Source organism: Hippocampus guttulatus, chromosome 22 (genome assembly GCF_054856545.1).
Source record: "Hippocampus guttulatus isolate MCC_2025c chromosome 22, RoL_Hgut_1.0, whole genome shotgun sequence".
Lineage (NCBI taxonomy): Eukaryota > Metazoa > Chordata > Actinopteri > Syngnathiformes > Syngnathidae > Hippocampus > Hippocampus guttulatus.
In genome coordinates, this window is record NC_141282.1 from 5267450 (window position 1) to 5285479 (window position 18030).

The following is an 18030-nucleotide window of genomic DNA, read 5'->3' on the forward strand; positions in this document are numbered from 1 at the left end:
AAAATGCCATAGACGAGCTAATGAATAACATTGCTCTTGTGCCGTTATGTCCCTTTAAGAAAGGAATATTTCGGTTTGTATCATCAAACTTCGATCTATATATTTTTTAAAGGTGTTTTGGTATTATCAGTGCAGTCACGGTTTGAATTAAAATCATATCTTTACGTCCGACAGTAGGTTCTATTCTTTGGGCTTTTTATAGCACTTGCTGTGATGTTTTTATTTCGTTTGTTTTATAACCCCTAGTTCAATGCATTGTGCTTACAGCTTTCCAGGAGGAAAAAAATATTTATGCAATGAAATGCTCTTCCACAAAAACTGTCTAATTTAAAAAAAAATCTCTCTCTCTCTCTCTCTCTCTCTCTATATATATATATATATATATATATATATATATATAGTATGGTGGCACACGGGCACAAGCAAGCAAATTTTTACCATGATTTGACATATTTTGTCTTGTTTGGATTTGACTTTTTGCAACACACACACACACAGAGTTGACCGCCGCGTGACCGGGCGCCACCAGCTAGCATGCGAATTTGGCCCACGGCTCGTGCACAGCAGGCACAACTGTACGTGTCAGCATGCGTGCGCGCGCGCGAGCGAGACACTGTAGGTGGGATGCGGCGTTCGCATCTGCACACGCAAGCAAGCGGGCCTCCTCCAGGGCCACATGAAGCAGGAGCAGCAGTCGCGGGGGAGTTCTTGTTTTAAGATGAAGTCACGCAAGCTTTATTGATTTTTTTTCCCCCTTTCCTTCTCCATAGGGATGAAGATGATGACCCTGGCGAGTGTAAAAGCCCCCACACCCCTCCGCCCCCACACCACTACCACCACCCCCAGCCAAATCTGTTCCTCCTCGCTGGCAGCAGATGTCTGAGCTGGAAGCGCCCGAGAGCAAGCACGGCGGCGCCGTGGTGTACATTGAGCGTTGAATATTGTTTGCAAATCAAATGTGTTGTTGCCTCAGGCCCCCCCACCCCCATTCTGCCTGCCGTTCTGTTGGTTTTGCCAAAAGACAGAAACTCTTCTGACGTGGGTGCTTTGCAATATTGTTATCGGTGTGCTTGTTTTTTATTGACTTTTTTTTTTTTTTTTTTTTTTTTTTTTTTTTGGAAACATGCAGCACATGATTTACAGGAGACAGTCCTCGGAAAGACCAACTTTGTTTTTTATGAAAAATTATCTTTGTTTCGATTAATCATTCGACTGGGTCGTATGGATTGAGCTCCTTCCTTGCAGTCAAGGTCTAAAAATGGGAAATAAAACTATTTATTGAATTAGTCTAAAGTTAAACAAAAATATCTCTTGATTTTTTTTAATAAAAATTGGAGTCTTTGGATTTTGTCAACCTAAAATTAAATGAGTAGTTTCAAAAATATATTTTTTCAATCAAAAAGTATTAAGCACAATTCACACGTTAAATGGATTTTTCCCCCAATGACTGTCTTTTGTTCAATGCGGGCACCCACGTCTGCTTTTTAATGTGCTCAACAAATGGTTTGGACTTTTTCCACCTACGGCATTCACTGATCACACAAATACAAAGTGTTTTGAGGTAAAATTAAGATTTAATCAAGTGTATGAGGAAACCGCGTGACGTTAATGGCAGCAGTTCTTGTTACTTCCTCCTATTTTGATTCAAATTGCCCCACCCACAAGGCCATTTGATTAAAGTGAAAAACACTTGTCATTTTCATCGTTGTGACAAAAAAGGGGGGGGGGGGCTATGAATCCATCTTTTTTTCCTCTCTCTCTCTCTCGGTCAGATCCCGGCGATTTGGAATGAGATGCTACCAGTCCCAAGTGCACCAGACCCAAGTGCCACATCTGCAGAATGAAGTTCGACATTTTTGGGGTGCATATTTGTTCTCAAGGCACAATGAATGAACATTGTAGTAATTCTTACTTGATTTTGAAAGGAAGACATCAAATGGTGTGAATTATGTCATAAGTCAAGTCATTCACTGCTGTCCACCAATCGCAGTCATCCAATCTTTTCGGCGTCAAGAACCCGATTGATGATGTTCCGAAATGTCCAAGATTAGGCAAAGACGTCCAGCCTACTACAGTAACACTTATTTGACAACGCAAGACTGCATTTATTTTGGAAGGCAGCCAAGATAACTGATTTGATTTTGACTGAAAAGGCCACCCACTGTTATGATGTTCTCACTTCAACATCATGAGACTCAAATGGGAGGATTGCTGCTGCGACGTCCAAGTTCACGTTGATGTGCTGCCGTGGCACTTAAAATTGCTGAATCACAATATGAAATGAAATGCTTTGTACAAGTGCGTTCGAGAATACGACAACGCAACGCTCATTTGAGCCAATTTGCGTGAACGAACATGACGTCGTAACAGACATCATCCCAAGTGATTGTGTTGTTATTGTTTTTTTAATCAATGATCTGATGACATTTTTAACCCGAACAACGGACGAGTGGAGTTTGGAATCGTGTCCTCATCCACTCGGACCGCGATCAGGCAGTTTGAAAGACAACCCGGATGTAGGCGTGACGTCACGACCGCGATCAGGCAGTTTGAAAGACAACCCGGATGTAAAAAAAAAAAGACAACCCGGATGTAAAAAAAGACAACCCGGATGTAGGTGTAACGTTCACGTTGGCGTTTGGCTGCTAGCGAGCTGTTTAACACGGATTTGGTCTCCCGATGCTCAAGCGTGATCCCCTCGCACAATTCACGAATGACTGCTGTTAAGTCAGCTTTAAATTGCACCAGTGCAAAGCACAGGTAAAGTTTTATGTGCTTTCCAATTTTCGGATAGCTCCAATATACTGATTAACGTAGGGTTTCTGATTAATGTATCGGCAACTATGAACATGCCATTGAGCCGACAGTATTTTTTTTTATTAATGAATAGTTGTTGAAGTCAAAACAAATGGAAATATGTGGTTCCATACTTTTTAGAAAATTAAGACTTCACCAAGTATTGTTTTTTTCCCCTCTCCCCCAACCCCTGACTTCTCCATTTATTCCATTTAATTCGTGTCTCTTTTTTTGTCCCCTTGGTCAAGGTCGTCATATTCTTGGATGTGCCTGACCGCTTCCGAGGCACGAAGCAATGCGTGGCCGGGATGACGACGTGCTTCCAGACTAGGCTGTGCCCCAGTTTTAGTGGGTTGACCTTTCCGAAGTCCAGCTCAGGGTTAGTGCAGGAAAATGGCAGCCACATACTGTCCTCTGTATATTTACATGCTAAAGGTCTACCTCTATACGTATAAATTAGGTATTTGATTCTAAATGAAGGTAGAATTGCTGACGCCGCATGGTTAATTGTTGGCTTTCCCATTGGCCAGAAATAATAAACCTTGCTTTGTACAGTGGTGACCATGATGTGGCCCACAGAAGCAAATCAAGCATGTCCATTTACCTGACGCTTGCTCAAGTCTGAACCAAATTTGCAAATTGTCAAATATAATCCATAATAAACACAATGTTGGAGGAGGCCATTATTGTAGATTTATGATTTTTAATATTACCAATGAGTATGGAATAACTGAAAGGAAAATAAACGTGGGCGTCGGAATGTTAGCATGACCAGTTCAAGCTATAAAATCTTGTATTGTTTGAGTTTTCTCAAACAATACAAGATTTTAATACATTAATAAATCTTAAGCTCCCAAACAGGTAATTTTGTCGATTTTTCCGCCAAATTGGAGGGTCACACCATGCAAATCCGATGAGTGAACGCAGTTTGTTTGGAAAGGCTGTCAATTAGAGCGCGTTTGTCGGTGACCAAAAGCGAGCTCGTTAGCGCTCCTTTGACTCGCTCACAAAGCCGCCGCCACGTCGCCGACATCGGCGGCCGCGTTGAACTCGACAAATTGGCACGTATGGACTCGCCGAGGCGTGTGAGAGTACATCACGCGCCGCCGCTACTGAGCACCCGCGCGTCGTCTTAATCGGCGCGCCGCTGTGGAGACGAGAGCTTGCGCATTCACTCACTTTTGAAAGTGAAATCATGTGTAACCATTTCCATGTATTTCTATTTTGTAATGTTGCACACTTTTTCCCCCGAAGGTTTTAGACCACTCTAACTCAAAGCTTTGTTGACATAATTTTAGGCTACAATTAGTGACTATAAATCGGAAAAATCTGATTTGACGTGTGTAGCGCAGCAGGCAAGCGTCGGTCATGGCGTACGCGCGACAGACGATCAATAATCGCTCGCGAAAATGCTACCCTGCTTCCGGATCAGTCGATGGCCCACAAAAGGCCGTCACCGCGACGTTCCGCATCAAAGCTCGACTCTTGCGGCTAATCAATCACTTTTCCCACCGACGGACGCGGCAACCGTTGAGATGATTGCGATTGTTATCCCAACAAACCACATTACCAAATTCCACTCGGAATGAATTCTTCCCGACGATTGATGACGGGGTTCGCGCCGCACAGCTGCTGCAGGTGTATCGATCTGTTTCCGCACTTTGTGTACTGCGACGCAATGTGGTCACGACAAATAATAAATTACGTAAAAAAAAATCTTCCATACGCCAGGCCAACGTGTGTCCGAGGTCACCTTGGACGCATTAGGATTAAATATGATGGCGCGTCTCAAATCGGGGCTTAAGCGCCACGTTGTCCGTAAGCTGCCAGCAAGTGAAAGGAGTCAACACACAAACAGATGGGAGATGCCGATATAGAATAAAATGTACGTGCGGCATCTTTAGCCAGTGCATGCTCCAAGCAAAAAAATACTATCGGAAAAAGAAACTTCTGCTATGCTGTTATTCAACCAATAGTTTGCCGGTCAAGTATGCAAAAGCCAAACTTGGATCTGAAATGCTCGCCGTCGCTTGACGACATCTGTAAGGAAAATTGGAGACAAAAGAATTTGAACCAGTGCAACATTGAGAAGGAAGCACCTTTTCCTTTTTTTCCCTTTGATCATCCAAAAAAGGTTAGGGAAAAGGTAGCGTCAAGTTTAGGGGGCTCGAGGACTTGTTTGACTTGCCTGGCATGTGTTCAAATGTTGTTCCCAAAAAACATGAGCTAAGTCACTTGCATGATGTCGCTGTTTAAAAGTCATGTTTGATGATTTGCTTGTGCAGAGGAGCCCGCCACGGAAACGCGCTGCCTTCCACGTCGACCCGCGTGTCCATCGGCCGTCACCTGTCCTGTGGAAAAGCGTTTGCAGTGGCCACGTGTCGCGCTCAGGTAACTTGCTCAACTTTGCCACGCTTGCACCGCAGGCGGGAGCAGACTAATGAGAATAAGAAAGTTTGTATTCGTCTCACAATGTCATACTTATGCTTTGTTTTTGTTTTGAACGACAGGATCGGGGAGGTTCCGGGCAAACACGCAGCCGCCACATGCAGAGTCTGGCAGGTGGACGGACCGGTCTGTGCGACCACAATGACAACCTGCGCCTGGGCTAGTGAGTACGTTTTCTTTTTTGCAGGTGGCGCGGAGGGGCCTCCCTGTGTGGAGTTTTTATGTTCCCCCCGTGTCTGCCTGCATTTTCTCCGGCAACCTCGGTTTGCTCTCACACACCAAAAACATTCACCGTAGGTTTATTATTTACTCTAAATTGGCCCAAGATGTGATTGTGAGTGCAAATGGTTGTTTGTTTATTGTGTGCCGCGTGATTGGCTGACATCCCGGCCACGCATTGCTTCGTGCCTCGTAAGGCCATCGCAGCTGTCTTTGGCCAGTAGGTGGAGTACATCCTTTAGCCCCAAAAAAACGACATAGTATAGAAAGGTGTTTTTAGCCAAAAAAAAACGACATAGTACAGTAAAGCTTTTTAAGATCGAAAAAAAACGAAATATATAGTAAGGCGTTTTTAGCCTGAAAAAAAGTACATCGTATAGTAAGGCATTTTTAGCCCCAAAAAAACGACATAGTATAGTAAGGTGTTTTAAGCTCGAAAAAAAACGACATAGTATAAAAAGGCGTTTTCAGCTATACTAAAGTAAGGCGTTTTAAGCTCGAAAAAAAAACGACAGTATAGTAAGGCGTTTTTAGCCCAAAAAAACGACATAGTACAGTAAAGCTTTTTAAGATCGAAAAAACCCGAAATATATAGTAAGGCGTTTTTAGCCCGAAAAAAACGACATAGTATAGAAAGGTGTTTTTAGCCCAAAAAACGACATAGTACAGTAAAGCGTTTTTAGCCCGAAAAAAACTACATCGTATAGTAAGGCATTTTTAGCCCCAAAAAAACGACATAGTATATATATAGTGAGGCGTTTTAAGCTCGAAAAAAAACGACATAGTACAGTAAAGCTTTTTAAGATCGAAAAAAACGGCATAGTATAGTAAGGCGTTTTTAGCCTGAAAAAAAGTACATCGTATAGTAAGGCATTTTTAGCCCCAAAAAAACGACATAGTAAGGCGTTTCCAGCTATACTAAAGTAAGGCGTTTTAAGCTCGAAAAAAAACGACATAGTACAGTAAAGCTTTTTAAGATCGAAAAAACCCGAAATATATAGTAAGGCGTTTTTAGCCCGAAAAAAACGACATAGTATAGAAAGGTGTTTTTAGCCCAAAAAACGACATAGTACAGTAAAGCTTTTTAAGATCGAAAAAACCCGAAATATATAGTAAGGCGTTTTTAGCCCGAAAAAAACTACATCGTATAGTAAGGCATTTTTAGCCCCAAAAAAACGACATAGTATATATAGTGAGGCGTTTTAAGCTCGAAAAAAACGACATAGTATATAGTAAGGCGTTTTAAGCTCGAAAAAAAACGACACAGTATAGTAAGGCGTTTTAAGCTTGAAAAAAACGCCTTACTATACTATGTCGTGTTTTTGGGGCTAAAGGATGTACTCCACCTACTGGCCAAAGACAGCTGCGATGGCCTTACGAGGCACGAAGCAATGCGTGACCGGGATGTCAGCCAATCACGGGGCACACAATAAACAAACAACCATTTGCACTCACAATCACATCTTGGGCCAATTTAGAGTAAATAATAAACCTATGGTGAATGTTTTTGGTGTGTGAGAGCAAACCGAGGTTCCCGGAGAAAATGCAGGCCGACACGGGGGGAACATAAAAACTCCACACAGGCAAGCCAAAGCGGGGATTTGAACCCCAGATCTCCGAGCTGGGAAGCCAGCGCAATAACCACCAGACTACGGAGGTCCTTGCCCAGCACATTGGAAGGCGATATTTGTCATCATGTTTCAAAAGGACTTATAAATAAAGTAGACAAGTGTTTTCTTTGTAGTCAGTGTTTTATTTCTTTTGCAGGGCGGTCGATGTGGAGGACTTTGCGACGCCCACGGTTGTTGGCGGTTCTTCTTCAGAGAGAGATCTCAAGCAGCTCTGGCTCTCGAGGAACTTCGGTTCCCTCCCCCTGTAAAAAACCAAGGGTCTCAAACGCCGGTCGTCAAGGGCCGCTCTCCTGCCTGTTTTCCGTCTGTCCCTGATGCAACACACACACAGCTGATTCAAATGATCATCCTTGGTGTTTGCAGCAGGAAGAGGCAGAAAGCAGGCAGGAAGTCAGACCTCGACGAACGGCGTTTGTTCGCCCTTCTCTGAAACAAATGGTCAATTACTCACCCCTGCCACAATCTTGTTCCTCAATACGCGTTGAGCCTACATGCACAAAAATAAACATACAAACAAATAAATAAAGAGAAACATGGCACAAGTGATTGTGCCATGTCATCACTTGTGTTTTTCCTCACCTTTGGTCTTGTCCAGTAGACACAAAGTGTTGCCACTTGTGAAGGACAAGCAAATCGTTTCTGACTGCCACCATCTTGTTCCTCAGGACATGGTCAACACGCGTTGAACCTACAAATTAATGAAGAATGTGATACCAGTGGTTGCTCCAGGTCATGTCTGGTGTACTTCCTCACCTTCAGTCTTGCCCAGGCACCTTTCTGGTGAATCCTGGTGGACGCAAAGTGTTGCCATAGTTACGTGAAGAACAAGCAAGCAGTTCCTGACAATCTTATGTCTTGGGAAAGAATACATTTGTTGAAGTGATTGAGTTCATGTTCCCACCTGAATCAGGATGAGTCAGCCACACTGGAGCTCCTCATCACCATGTGCTGAAACAATAAAATGAGGTCTTGGTTGTATGTGCAGGGTTCTCAGCAGGGAGGAGAGCGGGGACCGGCTGGACACCTTGAAGAGGACGAGCCTGCAGCAGGACAGTGGCCTGAAAACATAGAGAACAGCCAGTGTTGCAGTGCCAGAGACATTCTAACAGACAGAAGGAAATCGGCCATGTTGGGGCCACATCTGTCCCGTGATAACCGAAATGCCAATTCTGACAATTCTTCACTTCGTATGTGTGGAAATGAAGTCGATCACCTGTACGCAAAACAAAGCCTGAATGTCTTGTGTGGCTGGCACCGGGCCACATTGTTCCATTACAACAAACAATGTCTGTAAAACACTTTACTTTTTGAGACTGTAATTTATATCATCGGTTGTTTTTTAACAATTTACTGGATCTCATGGCTTATACATCCTGTTCTGAAAGCTTAACCATGCAATTTGCGTTACAACAGCCTGTATAAATTGTATTTTTACAACCGGCCTGGACATCATGCTTTTCAATCATAGTCAATCATAACTATGGTCGTCGTGAGACGTGTTTAGCCCAAAAAAAACGACATAGTATATAGTGAGGCGTTTTTGAGCCGAAAAAAATGACAGTATAAGGCGTTTTTAGCCCGAAAAAAACGACATAGTATAGTAAGGCGTTTTTGAGCCGAAAAAAATGACAGTATAAGGCGTTTTTAGCCCGAAGAAAACGACATAGTATAGTAAGGCGTTTTAGCCCGAAAAAAACGACATAGTATAGTAAGGCGTTTTTAGCCCGAAAAAAACGACATAGTATATAGTAAGGTGTTTTTGAGCCGAAAAAAAACGACATAGTATAGTAAGGCGTTTTTAGCCCAAAAAAAACGACATAGTATAGTAAGGCGTTTTTAGCCCAAAAAAAACGGCATAGTATAGTAAGGCGTTTTTAGCCCGAAAAAAACGGCATAGTATAGTAAGGCGTTTTTAGCCCGAAAAAAACGACATAGTATAGTAAGGCGTTTTTAGCCCAAAGAAAACGACATAGTATAGTAAGGCGTTTTTGAGCCAAAAAAAATGACATAGTATAGTAAGGCGTTTTTAGCCCGAAAAAAACGACATAGTATAGTAAGGCGTTTTTAGCCCGAAAAAAACGACATAGTATAGTAAGGCGTTTTTGAGCCGAAAAAAACGTCATAGTATAGTAAGGCGTTTTTAGCCCGAAAAAAACGACATAGTATAGTAAGGCGTTTTTAAGCCGAAAAAAAACGACATAGTATAGTAAGTCGTTTTTGAGCCGAAAAAAAACGACATAGTATAGTAAGGCGTTTTTAAGCCGAAAAAAACGACATAGTATAGTAAGGCGTTTTTGAGCCCAAAAAAACGACATAGTATAGTAAGGCGTTTTTAGCCCGAAAAAACCCGACATAGTATAGTAAGGCGTTTTTGAGCCGAAAAAAAAAACGACATCGTATAGTAAGGCGTTTTTAAGCCGAAAAAAACGACATAGTATAGTAAGGCGTTTTTAGCCCGAAAAAAACGACATAGTATAGTAAGGCGTTTTTGAGCCGAAAAAAAACGACATAGTATAGTAAGGCGTTTTTGAGCCGAAAAAAACGACATAGTATAGTAAGGCGTTTTTAGGCCGAAAAAAACAACATAGTATAGTAAGGCGTTTTTAGCCCGAAGAAAACGACATAGTATAGTAAGGCGTTTTTGAGCCGAAAAAAACGACATAGTATAGTAAGGCGTTTTTAGCTCGAAAAAACGACATAGTATAGTAAGGCGTTTTTAAGCCGAAAAAAACGACATAGTATAGTAAGGCGTTTTTAGCCCGAAGAAAACGACATAGTATAGTAAGGCGTTTTTGAGCCGAAAAAAACGACATAGTATAGTAAGGCGTTTTTAAGCCGAAAAAAATGACAGTATAGTAAGGCGTTTTTAGCCCGAAAAAAACGACATAGTATAGTAAGGCGTTTTTAGCCCGAAAAAACGACATAGTATAGTAAGGCGTTTTTGAGCCGAAAAAAATGACATAGTATAGTAAGGCGTTTTTAGCCCGAAAAAAACGACATAGTATATAGTAAGGCGTTTTTAGCCTGAAAAAAACGTCATAGTATAGTAAGGCGTTTTTAAGCCGAAAAAAACGACAGTTATAGTAAGGCGTTTTTAGCCCGAAAAAAACGACATAGTATAGTAAGGCGTTTTTGAGCCGAAAAAAACGACATAGTATAGTAAGGCGTTTTTAAGCCGAATAAAACGACATAGTATAGTAAGGCGTTTTTAAGCCGAAAAAAAGGACATAGTATAGTAAGGCGTTTTTGAGGCGAAAAAAACGACATAGTATAGTAAGGCGTTTTTAGCCCGAAAAAACGACATAGTATAGTGAGGCATTTTTGAGCCGAAAAAAACGACATAGTATAGTAAAGCGTTTTTAGCCCGAAAAAAACGACATAGTATAGTAAGGCGTTTTTAGCCCGAAAAAAACGACAGTATAGTAAGGCGTTTTTAGGCCGAAAAAACGACATAGTATATAGTAAGGCGTTTTGAGCCCGAAAAAAACGACATAGTATAGTAAGGCGTTTTTGAGCCGAAAAAAACGACAGTATAGTAAGGCGTTTTTGAGCCGAAAAAAAAACGACATAGTATAGTAAGGCGTTTTTAGCCCGAAAAAAACGACATAGTATAGTAAGGCGTTTTTAAGCCGAAAAAAACGACATAGTATAGTAAGGCGTTTTTGAGCCGAAAAAAACGACAGTATAGTAAGGCGTTTTTGAGCCGAAAAAAAAACGACATAGTATAGTAAGGCGTTTTTAGCCCGAAAAAAACGACATAGTATAGTAAGGCGTTTTTAAGCCGAAAAAAACGACATAGTATAGTAAGGCGTTTTTAGCCTGAAAAAAACGACATAGTATAGTAAGGCGTTTTTAGCCCGAAAAAAACGACATAGTTAAAGTAAGGCGTTTTTGAGCCGAAAAAAACGACATAGTATAGTAAGGCGTTTTTAGCCCGAAAAAAACGACATAGTATAGTAAGGCGTTTTTGAGCCGAAAAAAACGACATAGTATAGTAAGGCGTTTTTAAGCCAAAAAAAACGACATAGTACAGTAAGGCGTTTTTGAGCCGAAAAAAAACGACATAGTATAGTAAGGCGTTTTTAGCCCGAAAAAAACCACATAGTATAGTAAGGCGTTTTTGAGCCGAAAAAAACGACATAGTATATATAGTAAGGCGTTTTTAGCCCGAAAAAAATGACATAGTATAGTAAGGCGTTTTTAGCCCGAAAAAAACAACATAGTATAGTAAGGCGTTTTTGAGCCGAAAAAAACGACATAGTATAGTAAGGCATTTTTAGCCCGAAAAAAACGACCATGTATAGTAATTTTTGTGTTTTTTATTTTTATTTCTATTTTTATACTATGTTGTTTTTCTCGGCTTAAAAACGCCTTACTATATACTATGTCGTTTTTTTCAGGCTAAAAACGCCTTACTATACTATGTTGTTTTTTTCGGCTCAAAAACGCCTTACTATACTGTCTTTTTTTTTCGGGCTAAAAATGCCTTACTATACTATGTCGTTTTTTTCGGGCCAAAAACGGCTTACTATACTATGTCGTTTTTTTCAGGCTAAAAACTCCTTACTATATACCATGTCGTTTTTTTCGGGCTAAAAACGCCTTACTATACTATTGTCGTTTTTTTGGGGCGTTAAAAACGCCTTTCTGTACATGGTCGTTTTTTTCGAGCTAAAAACGCCTTACTATCTAAGTCGTTTTTTTCGGACTAAATACACCTTACTATACTATGTCGTTTTTTTGGGGCTAAAAACGGCTTCCTATATATATACTGTCGTTTTTTATTCGGGCTAAAAACGCCTTACTATACTATGTCGTTTTTTTGGGGGGCTAAAAACGCCTTACTATACATGGTTGTTTTTTTCGGGCTAAAAACGCCTTACTATTATACTGTCGTTTTTTTCAGGCTAAAAACGCCTTACTATACACATGGTCGTTTTTTTCGGGCTAAAAACATCTTACTATACATGGTTGTTTTTTTCGAGGTAAAAATGTCTTCCTATACTGTCGTTTTTTTGCGGCTAAAAACGCCTTACTATATACTATGTTGTTTTTTTCAGGCTAAAAACACCTTACTATACATGGTCGTTTTTTTCGGGCTAAAAACACCTTACTATACATGGTCGTTTTTTTCGGGCTAAAAACGCCTTACTATACTGTCGTTTTTTTCGGGGTAAAAACGCTTGAGTATACTATGACGTGTATGTTTTTTCGGGCTAAAAACGCCTTACTATATGTCGTTTTTTTTGGGCTAAAAACGCCTTACTATACATGGTCGTTTTTTTAGGGGGTAAAAACGCCTTACTATACTTTGTCGGGTTTTTTTGGGGCTAAAACGCCTTACTATCCTATGTTGTTTTTTTTCGGGGTAAAAACACCTTACTATATACTATGCCGTTTTTTTTTGGGGCTAAAAACGCCTTACTATACATGGTCATTTTTTTCGGGCTAAAAACGCCTTCCTATACATGGTCGTTTTTTTCGGGCTAAAAACGCCTTCCTATTCAATGCCTTTTTTTTAGCTAAAAACGCCTTACTATACAATGCCTTTTTTTTTAGGTAAAAACGCCTTACTATATAAACACGGTCGTTTTTTTCGGGGTAAAAACGCTTGAGTATACTATGTCGTTTTTAGCACGAAAAAAACGACCATGTATACAGTATATAGTAAGGCGTTTTTGTTCAACGACGATGTTTTTTGCATACTCATCTCATTTTTAATCATGAACTCGAATAGTTGCTTGAATCTGTTCCTGTCTAAAAAGTTTCAAAACAGTTTCCGTGAAAGATGAGTATGATACATATAGTCTTGGAAATATAAATAATCAGATCACATAATCTCATCGGCAATCATCCAATTACAGCCAGCCCTGCTGTCATCTTTCTTAATTGCTCAATTAAATGGAGTTTAATTGAATTTCCCACTTGACTTTGGGGACTCTTAATGTCACCGGATGGAAAGAGGAAAGGAACCCCCCCCCCCCCCCCCAACAAAAACAAGTCCTGGGATAATGAGCCTGGAGTCAAGTCTACGCCACCGTGCCTCGCTCTCCCCGTGAGCCCTTCGCAGCAGACTAACTCATTCCAGTGCACTTTGGTAATTTCATGTTTGAGAGATTTTACTGTGTGACGACAAAACCTGACCACCACCCCCAAATGGAGACGCTTCGGTGGAGAAGACCAAGTCCAGATTGCAAAGCAAGGACGGTAAATTAGATTTTTGTTTTTTAACACACCTTCTGTGTCCACAACTTGTTGCAGTACAGGTGTACTGTCGGCGTGGGCCGCGTTTGTTTTTTTGTCTACGGGTGCACTTGAGAGAACCCAAACACAAAGGGTTAAAACAATTCAGTCGAATGGGCGACGAGTCCATGACAACTTCAAGTCAACTAATCCCTCCTCGCGTGTTTTTGACATCTCGTCTTCCAATCAGCCAATTTAGAGAGGACGGGCAACTCCACTATCTTCACGCATTTGCGAGCGCAACATTAAACCGGAAAAATCTCGTCTGTTAGCCTGGCGCGCTTGTCGCTCGTACGACGACCGCTCGCTCGTCTTCAATGACTCACCTCAGCGGCGCCTCAGGACCGGTGGCGGGAAACGAAAGCGGCCGCAGCCAACGACAACTGCAACCGGCGTCAAACTGAAGTTGTATTTTCAATCATTTGCATTTGTGTCTCCGCCCGTCAGAAATACGAGCGAGGCCGCCGACCGCTGTCCTGTGTGCAAACAACTCTCGGTGACATCATCATTTCATTCAATCTTCATCCCACAAATCTTTTGTCCTTCACAGTTGCACATCGCAAAGTCGGCTTTACAAGATCTTTTATTTGACATTGTGTCATATAAAACATGAAGTCGTCCTGTAAATCACATCATATAAAAGCATCATGCCTTTAAAAATGTCAAAACTATCCATCTGGTCCTTTTTATTGTTGTCTTGCGTTCTGTCATGTTAAAACAAGCATGTCATGCTACATGTTATGCACGTCAAAATAAATGCGCTGCCATCTATCGGGTCATAATTGCAATTGTCTCAAAGTGTCATTTGTAGAGCCACATAGAAAACTAAGTACAGCGCCCGCTAACACCAAAAACAGTCCCAAGCAGCCCCAGTAGCAGTCATTTTATCGAAATTCCAATTAGCTAGGAACACCGGCCTTCCTGTCATGGACAAGGTGTGACTTATCAATCAATCAAAAACACTACAAAGACGGCGGCAGAGAAGCTCCTTGACGCGGCACTCGCAATGCCGTCAATTCGCCGCGGCCAGTCAACAGTCAGCGATGCGCGCTCCTCGGCTAGTGTCAAACATTTACCCGGCACGCTGACCAAAGCCGTCGCAGGTCAGTCACCGCCGGGCTCATTGATACTTCCGCCCGGATCACCTTGGCCAACAAACGCACGAACCGGTCACGAAGGCCGAGCGGCAAAACTGAAAAGCGCTTCATTGCTTTTGGTTGCTGCGACTATTGTCCTCAAGCGTGAGCGCCAAAGCTCCAAAAGTCGACTGTCCGAGCTCAAAGCGGCGAGCGGTTACAGGGATAAAGCGGCAAAGCGCGAGGCGGAACACGTGCAAAGATTAGCTCCTTAACGCTCGATCAAAGCGAGCGCGCCGCCGCGCTCGTAAGCACTGCTCTGATCCCGGGCGAAGCCATCGATCGATCGATCCGGAGTCGGAGGACGCAGGATAAGGCCGAGAACTTGGGATTGGAAGGCAGAGTGCTCCCCAAAGTTGTCTGCTCAAAGGTAAAAGAATCGGAATGCCCTTTTCCCTGAGACTTCTTCGTCCAAAGATAAAGAAGCGTAATGTCACCACCGCGTGCCTTATAGAAGGAATCGATGCGGGGCCCCTATCTCGTTCCTCCGCCCGCTGCTATCCCGCTAGCCAATGTTGACATTTGGCTCAAAGTCTATTGATTTAAGGGGAGGACGATGTAAAACAAACCCGTCTTGGGGTTGAAACTTTCACTTAAAGAGCCATACTTTCTCAGCAGGCATGTAAAGGAAAAGAAAAAAAAGAGGATCTGGGCGGACAATCAATGGCACATTGAGGACTCGGCTGAATCGCGCCTCGCGTCAAAGACTCGGGAGAAGAAAAAAAAAGGAAGCGACATAGAGGATAAATACTTTCAAGGACAAATTTGTCAAAGCGCTTCTTCTCGACTTTATAATTGAACCTCTGGGCAGCTTTAGAAAGAGAAAATATTTCACGGCCGGGAGATCAAGAAAAGCCACACACAAAAGCAAGTCCAACTTTTTGTCTGACGCGCTTTTGCACCGCCGATGTTTTTCACTTTTGACTCGGGTCGCAGGGTTTCATTTTTGCAACTGCGCAAAAGGCCTTAGTGATTTTTTCTTTTTTTTTTAAAGAAATTAAAGTTGTTGGATTGGTGGTCTGTATTAAAAAAAAAAAAAAAACTTTTTGTCGACTCAGTCAGGCTTTGTGGCAGTCCAACTTAATATATTAACTCATTCACTCCCAAAGACGTTTTTAAACGTCTTTTCAGACTTGGTCCAGAATTGGCTGGTACTGAATGAGTTAATGACTCAAGACAATTCCTATTTCTGGTGTTGATTTCACATTTTAACTGTTTACCTGCTCCGTTTCTTTTTGTCGCTGCCGACTCGTCGGGCTGCTGCCTGTACGCATCCAGTGGGGGACTCATTAAGACTTATTCTTCTGCCCGGGCCTCCTGGAGAGATTAAACTTGATCACTTTCCAGTTTCCAGCAAGGAAGAGTTATATTTGCCGACGCTCCGACGCAATAAAACAAACACCGTGAGAGTGGAGGGTGGGGTGGGGGAGTATGCAAATGAGGATATGAATACAGATCAGGTGGAATACATTTACCTTTCTCATTTCCATGTTGCCGCCGAAGCGCCGCTGCCCTTTTCTGCCGACGCGCATCTCGCATTCATGGCGCTTTGATGGGTCACTCGTTTGAAATGAAGACAAACCTGAATGGAAAAAACAAAGATCAAAGTCAGTCGCATTTACATTTGAGCGCTGATTGGGCGGACGGACGGGCCCGTTGTCCTGAGCCTCCTTGGATCAATTAAGTCAAGGGGGTTGTTTACCATCAGCTAATGTCAGCCGCGATTTCCTTCTGATGTCGTGACGTTGTACCGTAGCCACTTTGTCCTGCCTTTTTTTTTTTTTTTTTTTTTTTTGGTCCACGGTATCTTCGCGACCCAAGACTTAATAACGTTTCTTTGAGAACCGCAAAACTCCGAGCCATTACTGCAACCAAGCCCCCCCCCCGGACGACGTATTTGCAAGCAGCCTGTAATTTCGCGTCCATTAAAGCCTTTTTGGACACATCGGCGGTACTCGGGTCCGGGCGGACGCTGATGACTGATCATTTTGGTGGGGCGATTAGCTGTGATAATGACGCACATCTACACCTGTCAGCGAAGCAAAGACAACAAGCGTGTTGTACAGAAAGCCATTAGCATCGGCGTCGACATCTACTTCCTGAGCGAGGGATATAATTAGGTCGGCGCTAACAATGTAGATGAAGACGAATAGAGTACACGGCGTGGATTATGCGCAGCAACGGGGCGAGATGTGCTGTGCAAGGGGGAAAAAATAATAATAATACAGCAACGGGGATATAAGAGACCTCTTCCGCCCGAGAGCATCGCATAAAAGTCAGTAAATAATTCATGCGTAGTGCGCTTTAATAGTTGTATGATATAGAAAAGAGCTGCCGCGTCTTTGGGGGGGGATTTAGAATGGGGCGTTGCATGAGGAAGTTGAATGTGGAGTTGACGCCCCGCCTGACAGATTTAGGTTAGACTAAAGGGAATAATGACTCGGTTAGAATTTGACGGCTGAATTTTAACCCGTCGCGGGACCAAATGGCGAACTGGTTCATCTTTAGCTACCTCAGACATCTTGGAGCCGCCCTAATCCCCCCGAGTGCGGTCCAGATTTGATTCTGGGCCACATGAAAGGTCAACGCATTTAACCTTTACCTCTCGTAAGCCTGTTGCTGATTGAAGCGAGTGACGTCAACACAAGCCCTCTTGATTTTGAATGATGATGCAAAAAAAAAAAAAAAAAAAACACTCGAGAGAGTAGCTTTATCTCATTTCTTAGGATCATAATCAAAAAGTGGGCAGAACCGAGCCATCCTTTGTGATTTTTTTCCCAGTTTCTTTATCCTCCGCAAAGAGCCACAACTGTAACAGCAGTCAAATGAGTCACTTAGCAGCATTCATTCCGATGGGGGATGACGATTTGAGATTTGTGCACTTTCAACGTGGTCAGGGAATGATTTCAATTTGTGGCACCGCTGCATAGCGCACATTATATCGCAGATCGCGCCTGATTACTGATTTCAAATATTGCCAGGCCAGCATGTCATGATTCCATATGCTCGCATTAAGAAATCAAGTCAAGCAGGGAGGGGTGGGGGGGGGGGGGGGAAAATAGGACGCACTCTTGGCATGCTGTGTCAATTTATGAATAAATAAGCCAACGTGCTGTTACACTCGCCTGCAGTGAAAACACACACCAGCAGTTTCCCACGCGCCCAACCAAACAATAAATGTTGCTCGCTAATGCCGCTGACAGATGGCTACACACTCCCCTATAAAGCCGCAATCTAGCAGCGGGGAACTTGCTGTCCGTTATCGTTTTCCACAAGACCTTTGGGATAAATATTCATGTGGACGCTCGAGCGGAGGAGGGCAAGAAGATTCAGGTGAGGTGTCAAGGACGACGGCGGCGGGGGAGGGGGGGGTGGAGTGGGAGGACGGTGATGTGATGCCATCCATAATTGAACACCCGGTAAAAGGAGAGCGGACGAGACGGGAGAAATTAGCCCGCTTCAACTCGCCAGGATGTGGAAACGGACGTCATGGGTTGAGTTTAAGGGCGCTATGTTGGCTCAAGTTTTCTTTTTTTTCAAGAGGAGGTCACTGAGCT

At 42.7% G+C, this 18030-nt stretch overlaps 1 protein-coding gene and 1 long non-coding RNA gene across 6 annotated transcripts in view; one reads left to right on the forward strand and one right to left on the reverse strand.

The window, feature by feature from the left end:
- Positions 1-2580: 2580 nt before the first annotated feature.
- On the forward strand, positions 2581-8531 carry LOC147186194 (uncharacterized). 2 transcript variants are annotated; one of them, XR_015099389.1, is made up of 6 exons: positions 2581-2760; positions 3045-3175; positions 5082-5187; positions 5307-5407; positions 7231-7532; positions 8080-8531. It is a non-coding gene; the product is annotated as an uncharacterized LOC147186194 (long non-coding RNA). The 2 variants fall into 2 exon arrangements; XR_015099388.1 differs by having other exon boundaries at positions 2587-2760; positions 7231-8531.
- The window catches only part of impdh1b (IMP (inosine 5'-monophosphate) dehydrogenase 1b), a 97081-nt gene continuing 87056 nt past the window's right edge, over positions 8006-18030 (reverse strand). For 3 of the 4 annotated variants that reach the window (XR_015099386.1, XR_015099383.1, XR_015099385.1), the window contains 3 exons: positions 15949-16055; positions 15694-15790; positions 8016-8152 (listed from right to left, as the gene is read on the reverse strand). The gene's annotated coding sequence lies outside the window, so the exon portion shown is untranslated. Of the gene's footprint in view, positions 8153-13663; positions 13814-15693; positions 15791-15948; positions 16056-18030 lie in introns of all 4 variants that reach the window. The other variant, XR_015099384.1, reaches the window with a different exon arrangement.